This window comes from Centropristis striata, chromosome 18, assembly GCF_030273125.1.
Source record: "Centropristis striata isolate RG_2023a ecotype Rhode Island chromosome 18, C.striata_1.0, whole genome shotgun sequence".
NCBI classification, from domain to species: domain Eukaryota; kingdom Metazoa; phylum Chordata; class Actinopteri; order Perciformes; family Serranidae; genus Centropristis; species Centropristis striata.
The window spans coordinates 2324081-2341017 of record NC_081534.1 but is presented as its reverse complement, the minus strand read 5'-3'; positions in this window follow the sequence as shown (position 1 = coordinate 2341017).

The following is a 16937-nucleotide window of genomic DNA, read 5'->3' as shown; positions in this document are numbered from 1 at the left end:
TTGTCATTTTGTGTCTTTTTTTAGTCCTTTAGTCCAACATAAAATGTGATTTTGAATCTTTTTTTTACTTTAAAAACACTATCATGCTCAATAAAGAATTTTTAATGTTGCAAATGTGCATTCATTTCAGAGTACACTGAGACATTAAACTGCATCATTTTCAATTAAATTCTGGAAAAGTTGGTGTGTTCTAAAACTTTTGACCAGTAGTGGATGTGTATTAATTTTCAAGAGACAATTAAAAAGGAGAGGGAGAGAGAAAAAACAAACATAAACAAAACAAAACAACAACAAAACCACCTAACAAAGATCACATAACATACAGAACACAGCACATCTTGGATTACAACAATATTGGTCATAGTTAAGATGGATATTATGAACAAAAACATCTAAAAGTAGCAAAAAAATGAATTAATTTGACATATACAAAATCACATACTCATGTGTACTGTATAGCCAGTCTATGAGCTCACATTTTTAAGATAATTCAACACTGGTTCCCATGCAGGGCCGGTTCTAGGCAGCATATACACTGTAAAAAAAGATAAACAGTAGCTGCTCAATAAAATTGAGGCAACAGATTGCACGCAATATTATTAATTAAATCTAACTATGTTACAAGTTGAGTTAATAACAACTTAACAGGAAGTGCCTGTCAATTCTCTCCCTCATTCCCATCTTTTATCAAACTTATGAGAATGTGTTTTTGTATCTGGTTTCTGTCCGTTTGTCTTTCAGGAACAGATTCAGCTCAGTCAGCCTCGGGTAGCTTGCTGTTCTCAGATTCCTGCCATATTTCTGGATGGCCACTGAACAAACAGAGGTGAACCTGATCTATGCTGTCACACTCTGGCACGGGCTTCAGTTTCCCCAACTCTCTCTCTCTCTCTCTCTCTGCACGCACACACACATACACACACATTCTTGTACTTCTATCTTTGTGAGGACCCTCATTGTAATAGTGCAGGGATTCCCAAAGTGTGGTGCGTGGACCCCTGTGGGTGCACGAGCTGCTGCTAGGGGGTGCGCGAGATGAAAAATGTAATGGCGGTCTGATAATGACACAATTCATTTTTTTTCCCCCCACACAATAAAGACGTGTATTAATTAATTAATAAATACAGGCTATTCAATTTTGTGTCATTTTTTGTTCATTTTTGCATCTATTTTTTGGTTGTTTGGTAATTTTTACATGTATTTTTGGTCAATTTGTGTCTATTTTGATAATTTTGTGTCATCTTTCGTCATTTTTGCATCTATTTTTGGTTGTTTTTGATCTTATAATGAAGCGTAGAAGAAGTTATCTTCTTGTTCTTGTATCATTTTTCCAACCTGTGTTATGATGACGGGGTTGTGTTCACTCCACGCTCATTTAAATTTGCTGCAATTTTTGTTCACTGCAGCTCAAAATATTATAACATTTGTCCCAACTGATCTGCTTTCTGCCTCTGATCCTGAGCCTGTCATCGTCCTCCACCTTTAATATGGCTATAAAAAATCTTATTGCATTTTGTTTTTTTTGAAGGTGTGGGGGATTGGGGGGTGAGTCAACCCGGTTGGGACAAAGAAATCCCTTGCAAGGTTATAATAATTTTGGATTTTTCATTAGTTTTGGTTTTAATTTCGTTGTGAATTTTTGTTTTCAAATTCAGTTAGTTTTAGTTTTATTGTAATGGGGTATTTGTTGGGTGGGAGATTAAAAGAGTTCACAGTAAATTTTGCCTTTATTTCCTTTGCTGATCCATCTTCATTATGTTTGAAAAAAGTTGACAAAGACGAAAACGAAGGGCATTTTCACTATAATTTTAGTTAGTTTTGTAACCACACAATACAGTTTCAGTTAATTATCATTATTATTATAAAATAACCCAAAAAAGAAAAAAAATACCAAAAAAAGATACAAAATGACTAAAAAAAGACACAAAATTAACAAAAAAGACACAAAATGACAAAAACAAGACACAAAATGACCAGAAAAGACACAAAATGACTAAAAAAAGACACAAAATGACTAAAAATAACACAAAATTCCCCCCAAAAAACACAAAATGACCACAAAATTCTTGTACTTCTATCTTTGTGAGGGCCCTCATTGTAATAGTGAAATCTCTTGCAAGGTTATAATAGTTTTGGATTTTTCATTAGTTTTAGTTTTAATTTCGTTGTGAATTTTTGTTTTTAAATTCAGTTAGTTTTGGTTTTTTGTAATGGGGTATTTGTCGGGTGGGAGATTAAAAGAGGTCACAGTAAATTTTGCCTTTATTTCCTTTGCTGATCCATCTTCATTATGTTTGAAAAAAGTTGACAAAGACGAAAACGAAGGGCATGTTCACTATAATTTTAGTTAGTTTTCTAACCACACAATACAGTTTCAGTTAATTATCATTATCATGTAACCTTTAACCCTTAAAACAAAGTCTGAAATCTCAAAAAAGCCTTAAAAGAAGTGAGGACCGGCCGAAATGTCCTCACTTTGCAAAAAAGCCCTCACTCTGTTGGTTAAAAACGGGTCCTCACAATGTAGGAAGTACAAGAACACACACACACACACACACACACACACACACACACACCTTCTTCCCTGATATCCCAATAACACAGGAAGACAGACTGTGTGAGCTGATGCAATATACTTGCATACATGCGTATTCATGCATATACATTCCTACACTGTAAAAAATAATAATTTTGTTTTTACGTTAAAAAAACTTGCAGCTGTGGTTGCCAGAACTTTACCGTAATAAATACGGTGCAACTTTTTGTAATATTACAGTAAAATTATATTAGCACTGTTGATTTCCCGTTTAAGGTTGCCATTTTATTCTATATTTTACCGTAAAAAATAAAAACAAATTTCCATCAAAAGAAATGCTGTTCTGCCATATAATTGACAAGAAAATACTTTATAAATGCTGCATGAATTAAAGTATATTTCTGCTAGAGATATGGTGTTTAGTATATTTAACAGTGAGAAAAAGAGTAAAAAGTAAACAAATGACCAAAAAAGACACAAAATGACCAGAAAAGACACAAAATGAGCAAAAAAAGACACAAGAAACAAAATAACCCAAAAAAGAAAAAAAATACCAAAAAAAGATACAAAATGACTAAAAAAAGACACAAAATGAACAAAAAGGAAACAAAATGACCAAAAAAGACACAAATTGACCACAAAATGACAAAAACAAGACACAAAATGACCAGAAAAGACACAAAATGACTAAAAAAAGACACAAAATGACAAAAAATAACACAAAATTCCCCCAAAAAACCCACAAAATGACCACAAAACGACATTAAGTGACCAAAAACACGAAAACACATGAACACTTTAACACAGTGGAGACAGAGCTGACTTCCAAAATGATTTGGCGACCCCCAGAAATCATCTCGCGACCCCAATTGGGATCCCGACCCCAAGGTTGAGAACAGCTGCCTTACACTGTAGTAATTGTTACTGACATGGATCACCTGAGTGCCTCCTTGTTCTTTAAATAAACCTTTTCAAAAAAAAGAATTAAGTGAAACCTGTTCAGAAAGATGGTTGAGGAAGATAAAAGAGTCTTCACTGAAAATGCAAAAGGAATAGAGGAGCTGCAGCCAGCAGACTGTTGGCTTAGTCCAGCCAAAGACTTCCCAGGGATGGGAAGCTAGCTTGTTGCTTCTGTTGAAAAATTTAAAAAATCTACTTAGCATCAACTCTGAAGCTAACAAACTAACATGGTGGCATATTTTGTGAAGCTTCTTCAAAGCGATAAAAATGTGCATATTCACTTTCTTGTAAAAAAAATCCCCCTGGGTGTCAGGTTCGGGCACACAAAGCCCGTTTTAGCATCTGTAGCATCAGCTAACATAGTATAAAGAGTGCAAAAGTCCGTTTAGGGTGGGCAGGAGTGGTGGTGGTTGGATCAAAAGACCCAAACGAGCTCTGTTTGTGTCCCATGTGAAACCGAAAGGCGATTTAAAAAACAACAACTTCTAAATCAACTTTTGCTGAAAAAGATGTAGGTACTTGGGCGCTCAACTTTTCCTTTTATACACTGCCCTACAAAGTCTAACTGCAGTAGCTACATTTTCGGTCAAAATTGAGTTATAACTTAAAATGAACTCCTTGATGTCTGTTTTATCTTTTGACAAAGATTTAGATCTGAATTTTGCTTTATTTCAGAGAAATAATTATATAAAAACCACAAAATCCAACTCAAAACCAAGCAGTAATTGCACTTACCACGGTCTGCTTTGGATATATATACTAATTTAAACATAAAAATAATAGAAATGATAAGTTTATTTGAAAGGGAAATTATTATCTAGATAGTGATCAAGTAAAAAACGTGAGATAAAATTATATAACATTTCTTTATAATATTAAGTCTAAAATACGCAAATCTTTGAATAGAGTTGTTAAACACTTTTAAATACATTGATAACAAAATCAATTTGAAAATGTTTATTCACTGAAAACAAAATATAAAAGCTGAAAGAAGACAACAACATTGTTTATCACTACTATTAGAACCTGTTACAGCAATGCAGTAACTGCGATTTTGGGGTCAAAGGTCAAATAAATCATTATTGAGTTTACTTTGTTGTGTTACTCACACATGTTCGACTAAAAAAGCTGAACTGAACTGAACTGAGTTGTTTATATGTCATTATCTCTCTAAAATAAAGCAGTTAGACTTGGTAGGGCAGTACACACGTGCTGCATTCAGGGACTGGCTGTTGATTAGAGCTCTGCGCGGTATCGTAATGTCGTCATTGAGCAAGAGCACAATAGGAATACAATACAATACAGTGTGTTTAGATGGTTTCAGTCGACAGCTCAGGAATGGCGTCCATTATAAAAGGGGAACTTTACTACCATCAGTGACAACATCAGTGACATCACCAGGTGCCACTGTGTCTGTCTACACGTCTCTGTCTGCGTCTGACACACACACACACACACACACACACACACAGATACACACTCTCTCTATATTAGGACCAGTCAGACAGCACTGTCCTCCACCTGTCTCCAGTGTTACCTGCCCCAGTCATTAAGGGTCCCAGATCCCCACTGTAAGTGCACATGTCAACAGTAAAATTACAGGGCATGCACGCACACATATTTGTTTTGCTTTTAAAAGGGTAATATCCGTCTGCACGCAACCGATACGTTCATTTTCCCTCCTCCTCCTCTTCTTCTTTTTTTTTTTTACCCACAAAACAAAGCAGGTGAGGTTCAAATAGTCAGGTGTCTTAGCTAAATAAAGGGGACACGCTGGACAAAAGCACCACATTTTTTCCACGTGCTCTCTATCACTATAGGTTTCAATTTTTGGTAGGAGCCACTTCATCAAGATGGCCGATCCGAGATGGCACCCATATAAAGTCTATGAGAACCAATACATCTTCCAAGCCACTCAGAAGGTCAATCTTGGTGTCAAAATCTACATTTTCTGGGTCCAGGAATCATTTAAAGCTGTTGAGAATATCACTAGATGATTATTTGATCAAATAGAAATGTTCATTTTCACCCAGACTGGTAGGCAACTCGCTTCAAGTGCTGCAGCAGAGAATCCTGAGCTGAAAATGTTTGGAATCTAATAATTATGTAAATACATGGCCAAAATGAACATATCTATTTGATCATCTAGTGATATTCTCAGTAGCTTTAAATCATTCTTTGACCCGGAAAATGTATATTTTGACACTAAGATTGACCTTCTTAGTGGATTAGAAGATATACTGGTTCTCATAGATTTTATATGGCTGTCATCTCCGATCTGCAATCTTGATGAAGTGGCTCCTACCAAAAATTGAGTTGATTGATTAGCATTTTTGTTGTGTCTTTTTTGGTCATTTTGTGTCTTTTTCGGTGTCTTTTTTAGTCATTTTGTGTCTTTGTTGCGTCTGTTTTAGTTATTTTGTGACTTTTTGGTGATTTTGTGTCTTTTTTAGTTATTATTTGTCTTTGTAAGTCATGTTGTGTCTTTTTTCGTCATTTTGTGTCTTTTTCTGTGTCTTTTTGGGTCATTTTGTGTCTTTTGTTGTGTCTTTTTTAGTTATTTTGTGTCTTTTTTTGGTCATTTTGTGTCTTTTTATAGTTTTCTCACTGTTAAATATACTAAACACCATATCTCTAACAGAAATATACTGTAATATTTAATGGTAAAATCTTTAATTTATGCGGCATTTATAAAGTATTTTCTTGTCAATTATATGTCAAATCTTTTGATGGAAAAACCTTTTATTCATACGGTAAAAAATGGAATAAATGCAATCTTAAACATGAAATCAACAGTGTCAATATCTTTTTACCGTAATATTAGAAAAAAGTTGCACCGTATTTATTACGGTAACGTTAACGTAATTTTTTGGTCATTTTGTGTCTTTTTTTGTGTCTTTTTTAGTCATTTTGTGTCTTTGTTTTAGTTATTTTGTGACTTTTTGGTGATTTTGTGTCTTTTTTTAGTTATTATGTGTCTTTGTAAGTCATGTTGTGTCTTTTTTGGTCATTTTGTGTCTTTTTCTGGGTCTTTTTTGGTCATTTTGTGTCTTTTTTTGTGTCTTTTTTAGTCATTTTGTGTCTTTGTTGCGTCTGTTTTAGTTATTTTGTGACTTTTTGGTGATTTTGTGTCTTTTTTAGTTATTATGTGTCTTTGTAAATCATGTTGTGTCTTTTTTGGTCATTTTGTGTCTTTTTCTGGGTCTTTTTTGGTCATTTTGTGTCTTTTGTTGTGTTTTTTTTAGTTATTTTATGTCTTTTTTTGGTCATTTTGTGTCTTTTTATAGTCATTTTGTGTCTTTGTTTACTCATTTTGTGTCTTTTTTAGTCATTTTGTGTCTTTATTTTAGTCATTTTGTGTCTTTTTTAGTCATTTTGTGTCTTTTTTAGTCATTTTGTGTCTTTATTTTAGTCATTTTGTGTCTTTATTTTAGTCATTTTGTGTCTTTATTTTTATAACGTTCTGGCAACCGCAGCTGCCAGTTTTTTACCGTAAAAACAACAGTGTTTTTTTTTTAGAGTGCACCTTGGTGGTGTGTGTTTGCATAATTAAAGGGGAAACTTTTTGTGTTTTTCAGCCTTTTTCTCAGGTCTTTTTCTGCCGACCTTTACCTCACTTGATTACAAACCAGTGTCATTAGATCTCAGCTTTGTTCTCCCTCTTAGCTCGCTCTGGCCTAGCTAATTAGGACAAGAGAGTCTCTTCAGATGTCTGAGGTGAGAGTCTGTGTCTTGAAATGTGACTGTCAGTCTTGGCTAGACTTCAAGTAGGAAAGTAGTTGGAAAGAGTGCCCTGACAAGTTTGACGAGGAGGAAAATACAGCCAGAACACACAAACAAATCGCTTTGACTGGAAGATAAAGATCTATTTTCAGACGGTGACGTTACACTGTAAAAAATGTCTGTAGATTTTACGGTGAAAAACTGCTAAACCATGACAGTAAAAGACCGTAAAATGATAAATGGGTTAATTCAGTTTCAGTAACAATGAAACATTGTAAATGTATATATCAGCCAAAACAGTATTTTTTACATTTAAAAAAAAAAAATACAGTACCCCACTGTAAAATACACTGGCACCATGTTTGTCGTGCAAAAATATACTGTAATATATATATATATACAAATCGTCATTTTAGCATTTAGTGTCTTTTTTTGTGTCTTTTTTGGTCATTTTGTGTCTCTTGTTGTGTCTTTTTTAGTTATTTTGTGTCTTTTTTTGGTCATTTTGTGTCTTTTTATAGTCATTTTGTGTCTTTGTTTACTCATTTTGTGTCTTTATTTTAGTCATTTTGTGTCTTTTTTAGTCATTTTGTGTCTTTATTTTAGTCATTTTGTGTCTTTTTTAGTCATTTTGTGTCTTTATTTTAGTCATTTTGTGTCTTTTTTAGTCATTTTGTGTCTTTATTTTAGTCATTTTGTGTCTTTGTTGTGTCTTTTTTAGTTATTTTGTGTCTTTTTGGTCATTTTGTGTCTTTTTTTAGTCATTTTGTGTCCTGAAACAGACAGTACCCCACTGTAAAATACACTGGCACCATGTTTGTCGTGCCAAAATATACTGTAATATATATATACAAATCGTCATTTTAGCATTTATTTTTTGTAAAAAATACTTTTTTTCACTGTTAAATGTACTAAACACCTTATCTCCAACAGAAATATACTGTAATATTTAATGATGAAATCTGGCATTTATAAAGTGTTTCTTTTCAGTTATGTGGCAGAGCAGCGTTTCTTTTGATGGAAAAACTTTTCATTTTTACGCTAAAATATGGACTAAAATGGGATCTTAAACAGGAAATCAACAGTGCTAATACAATTTTACCGTAATATTACAAAAAGTTGCACCCGTATTTATAACGGTAAAGTTCTGGCAACCACAGCTGCCGGTTTTTTACCGTAAAAACAACAGGTTTGTTTTTTACAGTGTAGCTTTTCTATTTACCGGAACCACCGTTGGTTTACCGTCAGTATAAATACGCCGCAATCAAAGACACTCTACACTTGAAAGTTGTGTTTTTGTAAAAGTGTCCTTTTATCCTGGCCTCTTTCACCAAGTCGGCTTTGGGTAACCTGAGTGCTCTCTTTCCCTTTTCAACATGATCAGGACAAACAATGACAAGCTTCCCTTCTCCTCGGGGTGATTGACTCGCTCTTATTGTTGCTTTTTATGTGTTTTTTCTGCTGAAAGAACTCGTGACTGTACGTCTGAATAGATACTGACAGAAGCTCATTAGATGTAGCATCGCTGTCATCCTGCAACAGACAGAAATGAAGTCACCGCCGGACTTGTTTGCACAGTTCAAGTATAAATTAATGGTTGTGCTTTTGTCCATGATCAACACATGATATTAGTCACTGTATCTGGCAGTGGCACAGCCTCCAACATGAACCCACTTTACCTTCACCAACGTGCTGCATGAACGTGATGACAAATGCATTTAGCATTTAGCATTTTTGTTGTGTCTTTTTTGGTCATTTTGTGTCTTTTTTAGTCATTTTGTGTCTTTATTTTAGTCATTTTGTGTCTTTATTTTAGTCATTTTGTGTCTTTTTTAGTCATTTTGTGTCTTTGTTGTGTCTTTTTTAGTTGTTTTGTGTCTTTTTTGTTAATTTGTGTCTTTTTCTGTGTGTTTTTTGGTCATTTTGTGTATTTTTTGGAGTCTTTTTTAGTGTCTTTTTTAGTCATTTTGTGTCTTTGTTTACTCATTTTGTGTCTTTGTTGCGTCTGTTTTAGTTATTGTGTGACTTTTTGGTGATTTTGTGTCTTTTTTAGTTATTATGTGTCTTTGTAAGTCATGTTGTGTCTTTTTTGGTCATTTTGTGTCTTTTTCTGTGTCTTTTTTGGTCATTTTGTGTCTTTTTTGTGTCTTTTTTGGTCATTTTGTGTCTTTTGTTGTGTCTTTTTTAGTTATTTTGTGTCTTTTTTTGGTCATTTTGTGTCTTTTTATAGTCATTTTGTGTCTTTGTTTACTCATTTTGTGTCTTTATTTGGTCATTTTGTGTCTTTTTTAGTCATTTTGTGTCTTTATTTTAGTAATTTTGTGTCTTCTTTAGTCATTTTGTGTCATTATTTTAGTCATTTTGTGTCTTTGTTGTGTCTTTTTTAGTTATTTTGTGTCTTTTTTGGTCATTTTGTGTCTTTTTCTGTGTCTTTTTTGGTCATTTTGTGTCTTTTTTGTGTCTTTTTTGGTCATTTTGTGTCTTTGGTTGTGTCTTTTTTAGTTATTTTGTGTCTTTTTTTGGTCATTTTGTGTCTTTTTATAGTCATTTTGTGTCTTTGTTTACTCATTTTGTGTCTTTATTTGGTCATTTTGTGTCTTTTTTAGTCATTTTGTGTCATTATTTTAGTCATTTTGTGTCATTATTTTAGTCATTTTGTGTCTTTGTTGTGTCTTTTTTAGTTATTTTGTGTCTTTTTGGTCATTTTGTGTCTTTTTTTAGTCATTTTGTGTCCTGAAACAGACAGAAATGAAGTCACCGCTGGACTTGTTTGCACAGTTCAAGTATAAATTAATGGTTGTGCTTTTGTCCATGATCAACACATGATATTAGTCACTGTATCTGGCAGTGGCACAGCCTCCAACATGAACCCACTTTACCTTCAGTGAGCCAACGTGCTGTGTCTTTGTTGTGTCTTTTTTAGTTATTATGTGTCTTTGTAAGTCATGTTGTGTCTTTTTCGTCATTTTGTGTCTTTTTCTGTGTCTTTTTTGGTCATTTTGTGTCTTTTTTGTGTCTTTTTTGGTCATTTTGTGTCTTTTGTTGAGTCTGTTTTAGTTATTTTGTGACTTTTGGTCATTTTGTGTCTTTTTTTAGTTATTATGTGTCTTTGTAAGTCATGTTGTGTCTTTTTTGGTCATTTTGTGTCTTTTTCTGTGTCTTTTTTGGTCATTTTGTGTCTTTTTTGTGTCTTTTTTGGTCATTTTGTGTCTTTTTTAGTTATTTTGTGTCTTTTTTTGGTCATTTTGTGTCTCTTTATAGTCATTTTGTGTCTTTGATACTCATTTTGTGTCTTTATTTGGTCATTTTGTGTCTTTATTTTAGTCATTTTGTGTCTTTTTTAGTCATTTTGTGTCTTTATTTTAGTCATGTTGTGTCTTTTTTAGTCATTTTGTGTCTCTATTTTAGTCATTTTGTGTCTTTGTTGTGTCTTTTTTAGTTATTTTGTGTCTTTTTTTAGTCATTTTGTGTCTTTGTCATCCTGAAACAGACAGAAATGAAGTCACCGCTGGCACAGTTCAAGTATAAATTAATGGGTGTGCTTTTTGTCCATGATCAACACATGATATTAGTCACTGTATCTGGCAGTGGCACAGCCTCCAACATGAACCCACTTTACCTTCAGTGAGCCAACGTGCTGCATGAACGTGATGACAAATGCATTTAGCATTTAGCATTTTTGTTGTGTCTTTTTTGGTCATTTTGTGTCTTTTTCGGTGTCTTTTTTGGTCATTTTGTGTCTTTTTTTGTGTCTTTTTTAGTCATTTTGTGTCTTTGTTTACTCATTTTGTGTCTTTGTTGCGTCTGTTTTAGTTATTGTGTGACTTTTTGGTGATTTTGTGTCTTTTTTAGTTATTATGTGTCTTTGTAAGTCATGTTGTGTCTTTTTTGGTCATTTTGTGTCTTTTTCTGTGTCTTTTTTGGTCATTTTGTGTCTTTTTTGTGTCTTTTTTGGTCATTTTGTGTCTTTTGTTGTGTCTTTTTTGGTCATTTTGTGTCTTTTGTTGTGTCTTTTTTAGTTATTTTGTGTCTTTTTTTGGTCATTTTGTGTCTTTTTATAGTCATTTTGTGTCTTTGTTTACTCATTTTGTGTCTTTATTTGGTCATTTTGTGTCTTTTGTTGTGTCTTTTTTAGTTATTTTGTATATTTTTTTGGTCATTTTGTGTCTTTTTATAGTCATTTTGTGTCTTTGTTTACTCATTTTGTGTCTTTTTTCGTCATTTTGTGTCTTTTTCTGTGTCTTTTTTGGTCATTTTGTATCTTTTTTGGTCATTTTGTGTCTTTTGTTGTGTCTTTTTTAGTTATTTTGTGTCTTTTTTTGGTCATTTTGTGTCTTTTTATAGTCATTTTGTGTCTTTGTTTACTCATTTTGTGTCTTTATTTTAGTCATTTTGTGTCTTTTTTAGTCATTTTGTGTCTTTTTTGGTCATTTTGTGTCTTTTTTTAGTCATTTTGTGTCTTTTTTTAGTCATTTTGTGTCTTTGTCATCCTGAAACAGACAGAAATGAAGTCACCGCTGGCACAGTTCAAGTATAAATTAATGGTTGTGCTTTTGTCCATGATCAACACATGATATTAGTCACTGTATCTGGCAGTGGCACAGCCTCCAACATGAACCCACTTTACCTTCAGTGAGCCAACGTGCTGCATGAACGTGATGACAAATGCATTTAGCATTTCCTATAATTTGTGCACCAATCACATCCGTCTTCCGTGCGCGCTATAATTTCCCCGACTGGATCCTCAATAACATCCTGTTGTCTGAGGACATCTGAGGGGCCAGGTTGGACTGGCCCTGCACCACATCACACACACACACACACACACACACACACACAGGACAGAGCAGAGACGCTTATCCTGGCCCCGGCTAATGACAGTCGAATGAGAGAAAGAGCAGGATGCTGTCCCCTGTGATCTCTGTATTTAAAAGCGTCCTTATTATTACTTGCTGTATTGTTTTGTCGCGTTGGGATCCCTTTGGACTACTATTATTAAGTTGAAAGGACTTTGTGACTTAACTGGGACTGTAGATTTGAGCTGGTGGGATATTGTAAAAGGAACAAGGTCATCCCTTATTGCTGATCGTGCAAAATAAAAGCGATATAACCTATTGGTTAAGGCCGGGAAATATGGACCAAAAGTCATAACCCGATATATTTAGGCTGAATATTTTTATCCCAAAGTGAGAGCAAATTTTCAAGTCAAATATGACAGTTTTTTGTTTTTTTTAAACATTTGTTTATTGATTTTTCAGTGACATAACAAAATCAAGAGATGACATTACGAGAGTCAAAACAGTGTCAAGTGTAACAAGTAAAAAAAAAAAAAAATAATAAAAATAATACATAAAATAAAATGAAATCAAATAAGGAATAACTAATAGTAAGAAGAATTACCAAAAATTAAATTAAATTAAATTAAATTAAATTAAATTAATAAATAAAATGGAAGCGAACAGCAAATAATATTGTCTAATAATATGTTCACTTAAGCAGAGATAAATAAAAAACATTCCCAGCATGCTACAAAATCACACAAGAAAAATTCACAACGAGTAGACAATCAGGGTGGCTACTCAGGAATATCCGTATCACAAGTAGTTTTATTGAAACCGTTTATTTAAATCTTAACCTAGTGGAGTGTGTACTTGTGTACTTGTGTAACTTGAAACATGTTTGGCCCCGCCCCTTCCACTATGGCGCAAAGATGACAACTGTTGAGTGTCCGGCGCTCCACGCCCTGTAAGTACAGATATACGTGAGTTTAGTCACAGCATAAACGTCTGAAAAGCAAAACAGGAAGTGAAGTTATTAGGAATGTTCCGTGTCTGTTGCAAAAGTCTGATTGATGTCAGATTAAAGCTGGCAACGTGTCTGAGTGAAGGTGTGTGGGTGAAGAAGAAAGGATGTCATTGATCGACCGACAGAGCAAATATCGGCTCATCTCGGCACGTTAAACTGCTCGATCTAATCTCATGTTGAAGAATTTTAATGTTTTGTCTACTCATCTCCATCGATTGGCACGATCAACAGTCAACTTTCTGCTTTATACTATTTTGTCCATTTTTAATCCTTTTCATCCTGCCTGTATACACTACTTAAAAAATTTTAAATGCCATGTTGGTATAATTTTAGCACAACCTCACCGATATGACCTAATAATAATTGATTTTTTATTCTGACTTACTGGATCAACAGTTTGAGCCAAAAAGAAACCAACATAAATGTGATCTTGTGATTGTGTGATCCTGTCATCCAACTCTGGTTTTTATTCTAGTGGGACTCTATTTTACTTGTGTCTTGTGTGTTAAGTTTAACAATTTGGGTCATTTTGTGTATTTTTTAGTCATTGTGTGTCTTTGTAAGTCATGTTGTGTCTTTTTTGGTCATTTTGTGTCTTTTTTTGGTCATTTTGTGTCTTTGTTTACTCATTTTGTGTCTTTTGTTGTGTCTTTTTTTTTTATTTTGTGTCTGTTTTAGTTATTTTGTGTCATTTTGGGTCATTTTGTGTCTTTTTTAGTAATTTTGTGTCTTTGTTTACTCATTATGTGTCTTTGTTGTGTCTGTTTTAGTTATTTTGTGACTTTTTGGTCATTTTGTGTCTTTTTTTAGTCATTTCATGTCTTTATTTTAGTCATTTTGTGTCTTTGTTTACTCATTTTGTGTCTTTTTGTGTCTTTGTCGTGTCTTTTTTTGTTATTTTGTGTCTTTTTGGTCACTTTGTGTCTTTTTTGGGGTCATTTTGTGCCTTTTTTTAGTCATTTTGTGTCTTTGTTTACTCATTTTGTGTCTTTTTGTGTCTTTGTAAGTAATTTTGTGTATTTTTGTGTGTGTCTTATTTGCGTCTTTTTGTGTTATTTTAGTCATCATGTGTCTTTTGTGTCTTTTTTTAGTCATTTTGTGTGTGGGTGAAGAAGAAAGGATGTCATTGATCGACCGACAGAGCAAATATCGGCTCATCTCGGCACGTTAAACTGCTCGATCTCATCTCATGTTGAAGAATGTTAATGTTTTGTCTACTCATCTCCATCGATTGGCACGATCAACAGTCAACTTTCTGCTGACGAAATGCTCTGCTTCACAAGAGCCGCTCATAGTGAAGTCATAGAGATTTATGAAGGAGTTAACCTGGCGTTAACCCCTGTGCAGCCAAACACAACAGGTGGTCATCCTCCTTTGTCCGCTGCAACAGAGACAGGTGCTTCCGACAATGGCGGACAGATCACTGTTGACTCTGGACAATGGAGGAAAACAGGGGAACAAGAAGGTCTAATTCATGCATGGCCACTTCCAGCCCAGCCCAACTCCATGTCAAACACACAAATGCATAAAACCTCCACCTCTATGAGAATAAAAAGTGCATATTTCAATGCAAACACAAACACGCTCATTCAAACTGTCAGTGTTTTTCACTCTGTGCAGGAAACAGAGGTGTCAGGAGACAATAGTTAGTGAACCATATCTGAGCCTGACATGGCAAACAGGAAGAGATCCCTTTTACATAGAGGGGTATTCCTGACTACAGCTGAAGGAAAGGAAGAAGAATAGAGCAGGGAAGGGGGCGGAGCCTATCCTTTGACCCATACACCTACAAATATTCACTAAAAGTCCCTCAGACATGAAAACCTCTTATTGCCCGGAGCAGAGGGAGACATACAGTCATGGAAAAATGATAAGACCACCTTGGTTTCTTCAGTTTCATGTTCATTTTAATGCCTGGTACAACTAAAGGTACATTTGTTTGGACAAATATAATGATAACAACAAAAAATAGCTGATAAGAGTTTAATTTAAGAGCTGATATTCACTGCAAAAAAAGAAAAGATGGGTGAACTCAAAATTTCAAGGCAACAAACTTTGATAAAATTTTAAGTTGGACAATTAAACTAAATATTTTAAGTTTTGTTTTTGAGTTTGCTCAACTCTGAATTTCTCTGGCACGATTGTAAAGCTGCTATGAATGTCAGCTAATGTTGCGACCACAATTTTGAGTTAGCATTGATACGCTAATGGCTACTCTTGTAGCTGTAACAAGCAGCGCCGCTAGCATCAGTTAGCCGCTAGCTTTCGCTAATGACCGAATTTCCCAACAAAGAAATAAGAGTTATCAGAACTATTGTCCCTTGTTGTGAACCCCAACTTAAAGATATAAGTAACAACAACTCACCAACTTGTTTTTGAGCAGACAACTGGCTTCCTTTGTTGTGCTAACTTACATTATTGCCCTAAATGTCAGTAATTTATATTTCCAAGTTTTACCAACTTAAATCACTGTTTTAGGCCAAAAAATACAAGTTGGCTTTTTTGCAGTGTTTAGACATTTTTCTTGATAATGATTTTGGTTAACATTACATTACATGTCATTTAGCTGACGCTTTTTTTTCTAAAGCGACTTACAATAAGTGCATTCAACTTGAGGGTACTAGACTTAGACCGCAGGAACAAGTAAGTATTGCTACAGGAGTGCTATATGTTAAAGAAGAGAAGAAGAGAAAATACATATTTTTTAAAATATCAATAAAACCATGGAAAATGTCTAGATATCAGCTGACACGGATTTCATAGTCAGTCATATCCCGTGGCTATTCCAACATACAAAGTGATTATGTATATTCACTGAGTGAATATTTAGAAAATAAAACATATATTTCTCGCTAGAAATGTGGTCAAAATCCATTTTTATGCAGAAAGTAAGTCAAAATATTGATTTTTTTCACTAAAAATTTGAGAATTGTCCGCCATGTTTTTTGTTTTTTCTGACCGCCGGGACCTTGAAAGTCACGTGACTTGGAACAAACCAATAGAAAAAAATATCCATGGAACAGCCACGGGATATGACTGTCATTAACTTGCATTGTAGCGAAATCCGTGTCAGTTTCACGGAAATTTAAGTGACTATTCCACGGATTCCTGTGAGACCAGGTTCAAAGAAAAACAGAACACAGCACAGGTGTCTTGTTTTTCCTTCTCTCCTTTCACTATTCATTCACCCATGAGAGGATTTCTCGGCTTCCTCTGAACTCAGCGGCGTGACAGCTGAGACACGCTTCAAGCCAAATCTGAAAGTAACAACACTTTGGAACCTCCTGGAAGACATCTGACTGTATGATCAGCAGTGGTATCCAAACAATGCGTTTCCTTTTCCACTGTGTAATTAAACCAGTCTGAAGGCTCTTATCTGCATAGCTGCGGCATTACTGAGAGTCTGAGAGTGGCGTCACAGACACGTTCAACAAGAATACTGGAGTGACCGTTCAATAATAACGACTGGAAACGCACGATTGCATTTGGGTTAAAACTCATCTCTTCGGACAAACTATCTAACAACTTAGATGCAAGATACTGGTTCAAGTGATAAACCCCCTCTCGAGTTCTTGACTCCACTCACCTGGTTCTGTTTTTTTTTTTTGTTTGTTTCTGTTTCAATAACTATACTAGTATTAGTCAGGGCTACACATGTATGTAGCAAACTATCTTTATTTAATTTACTAGTATTATCATTTGAGTTGATGTTGCTCTTGTCATCAATGTTATCAGCCCATGATAAGGTTCTGTTTGCAGAAGAAAACATGGATGAAGGAAGGTTTACATGGGGCAGATAAACTCATTATTATTAAGGCTGTTATTATGATTTTCGAATTATCATTATTATCTTTATTTTATTTTTTTTTAATTTTCAAGTTGCCTATCAATTTAGGTATAAGGATGTCTTTGT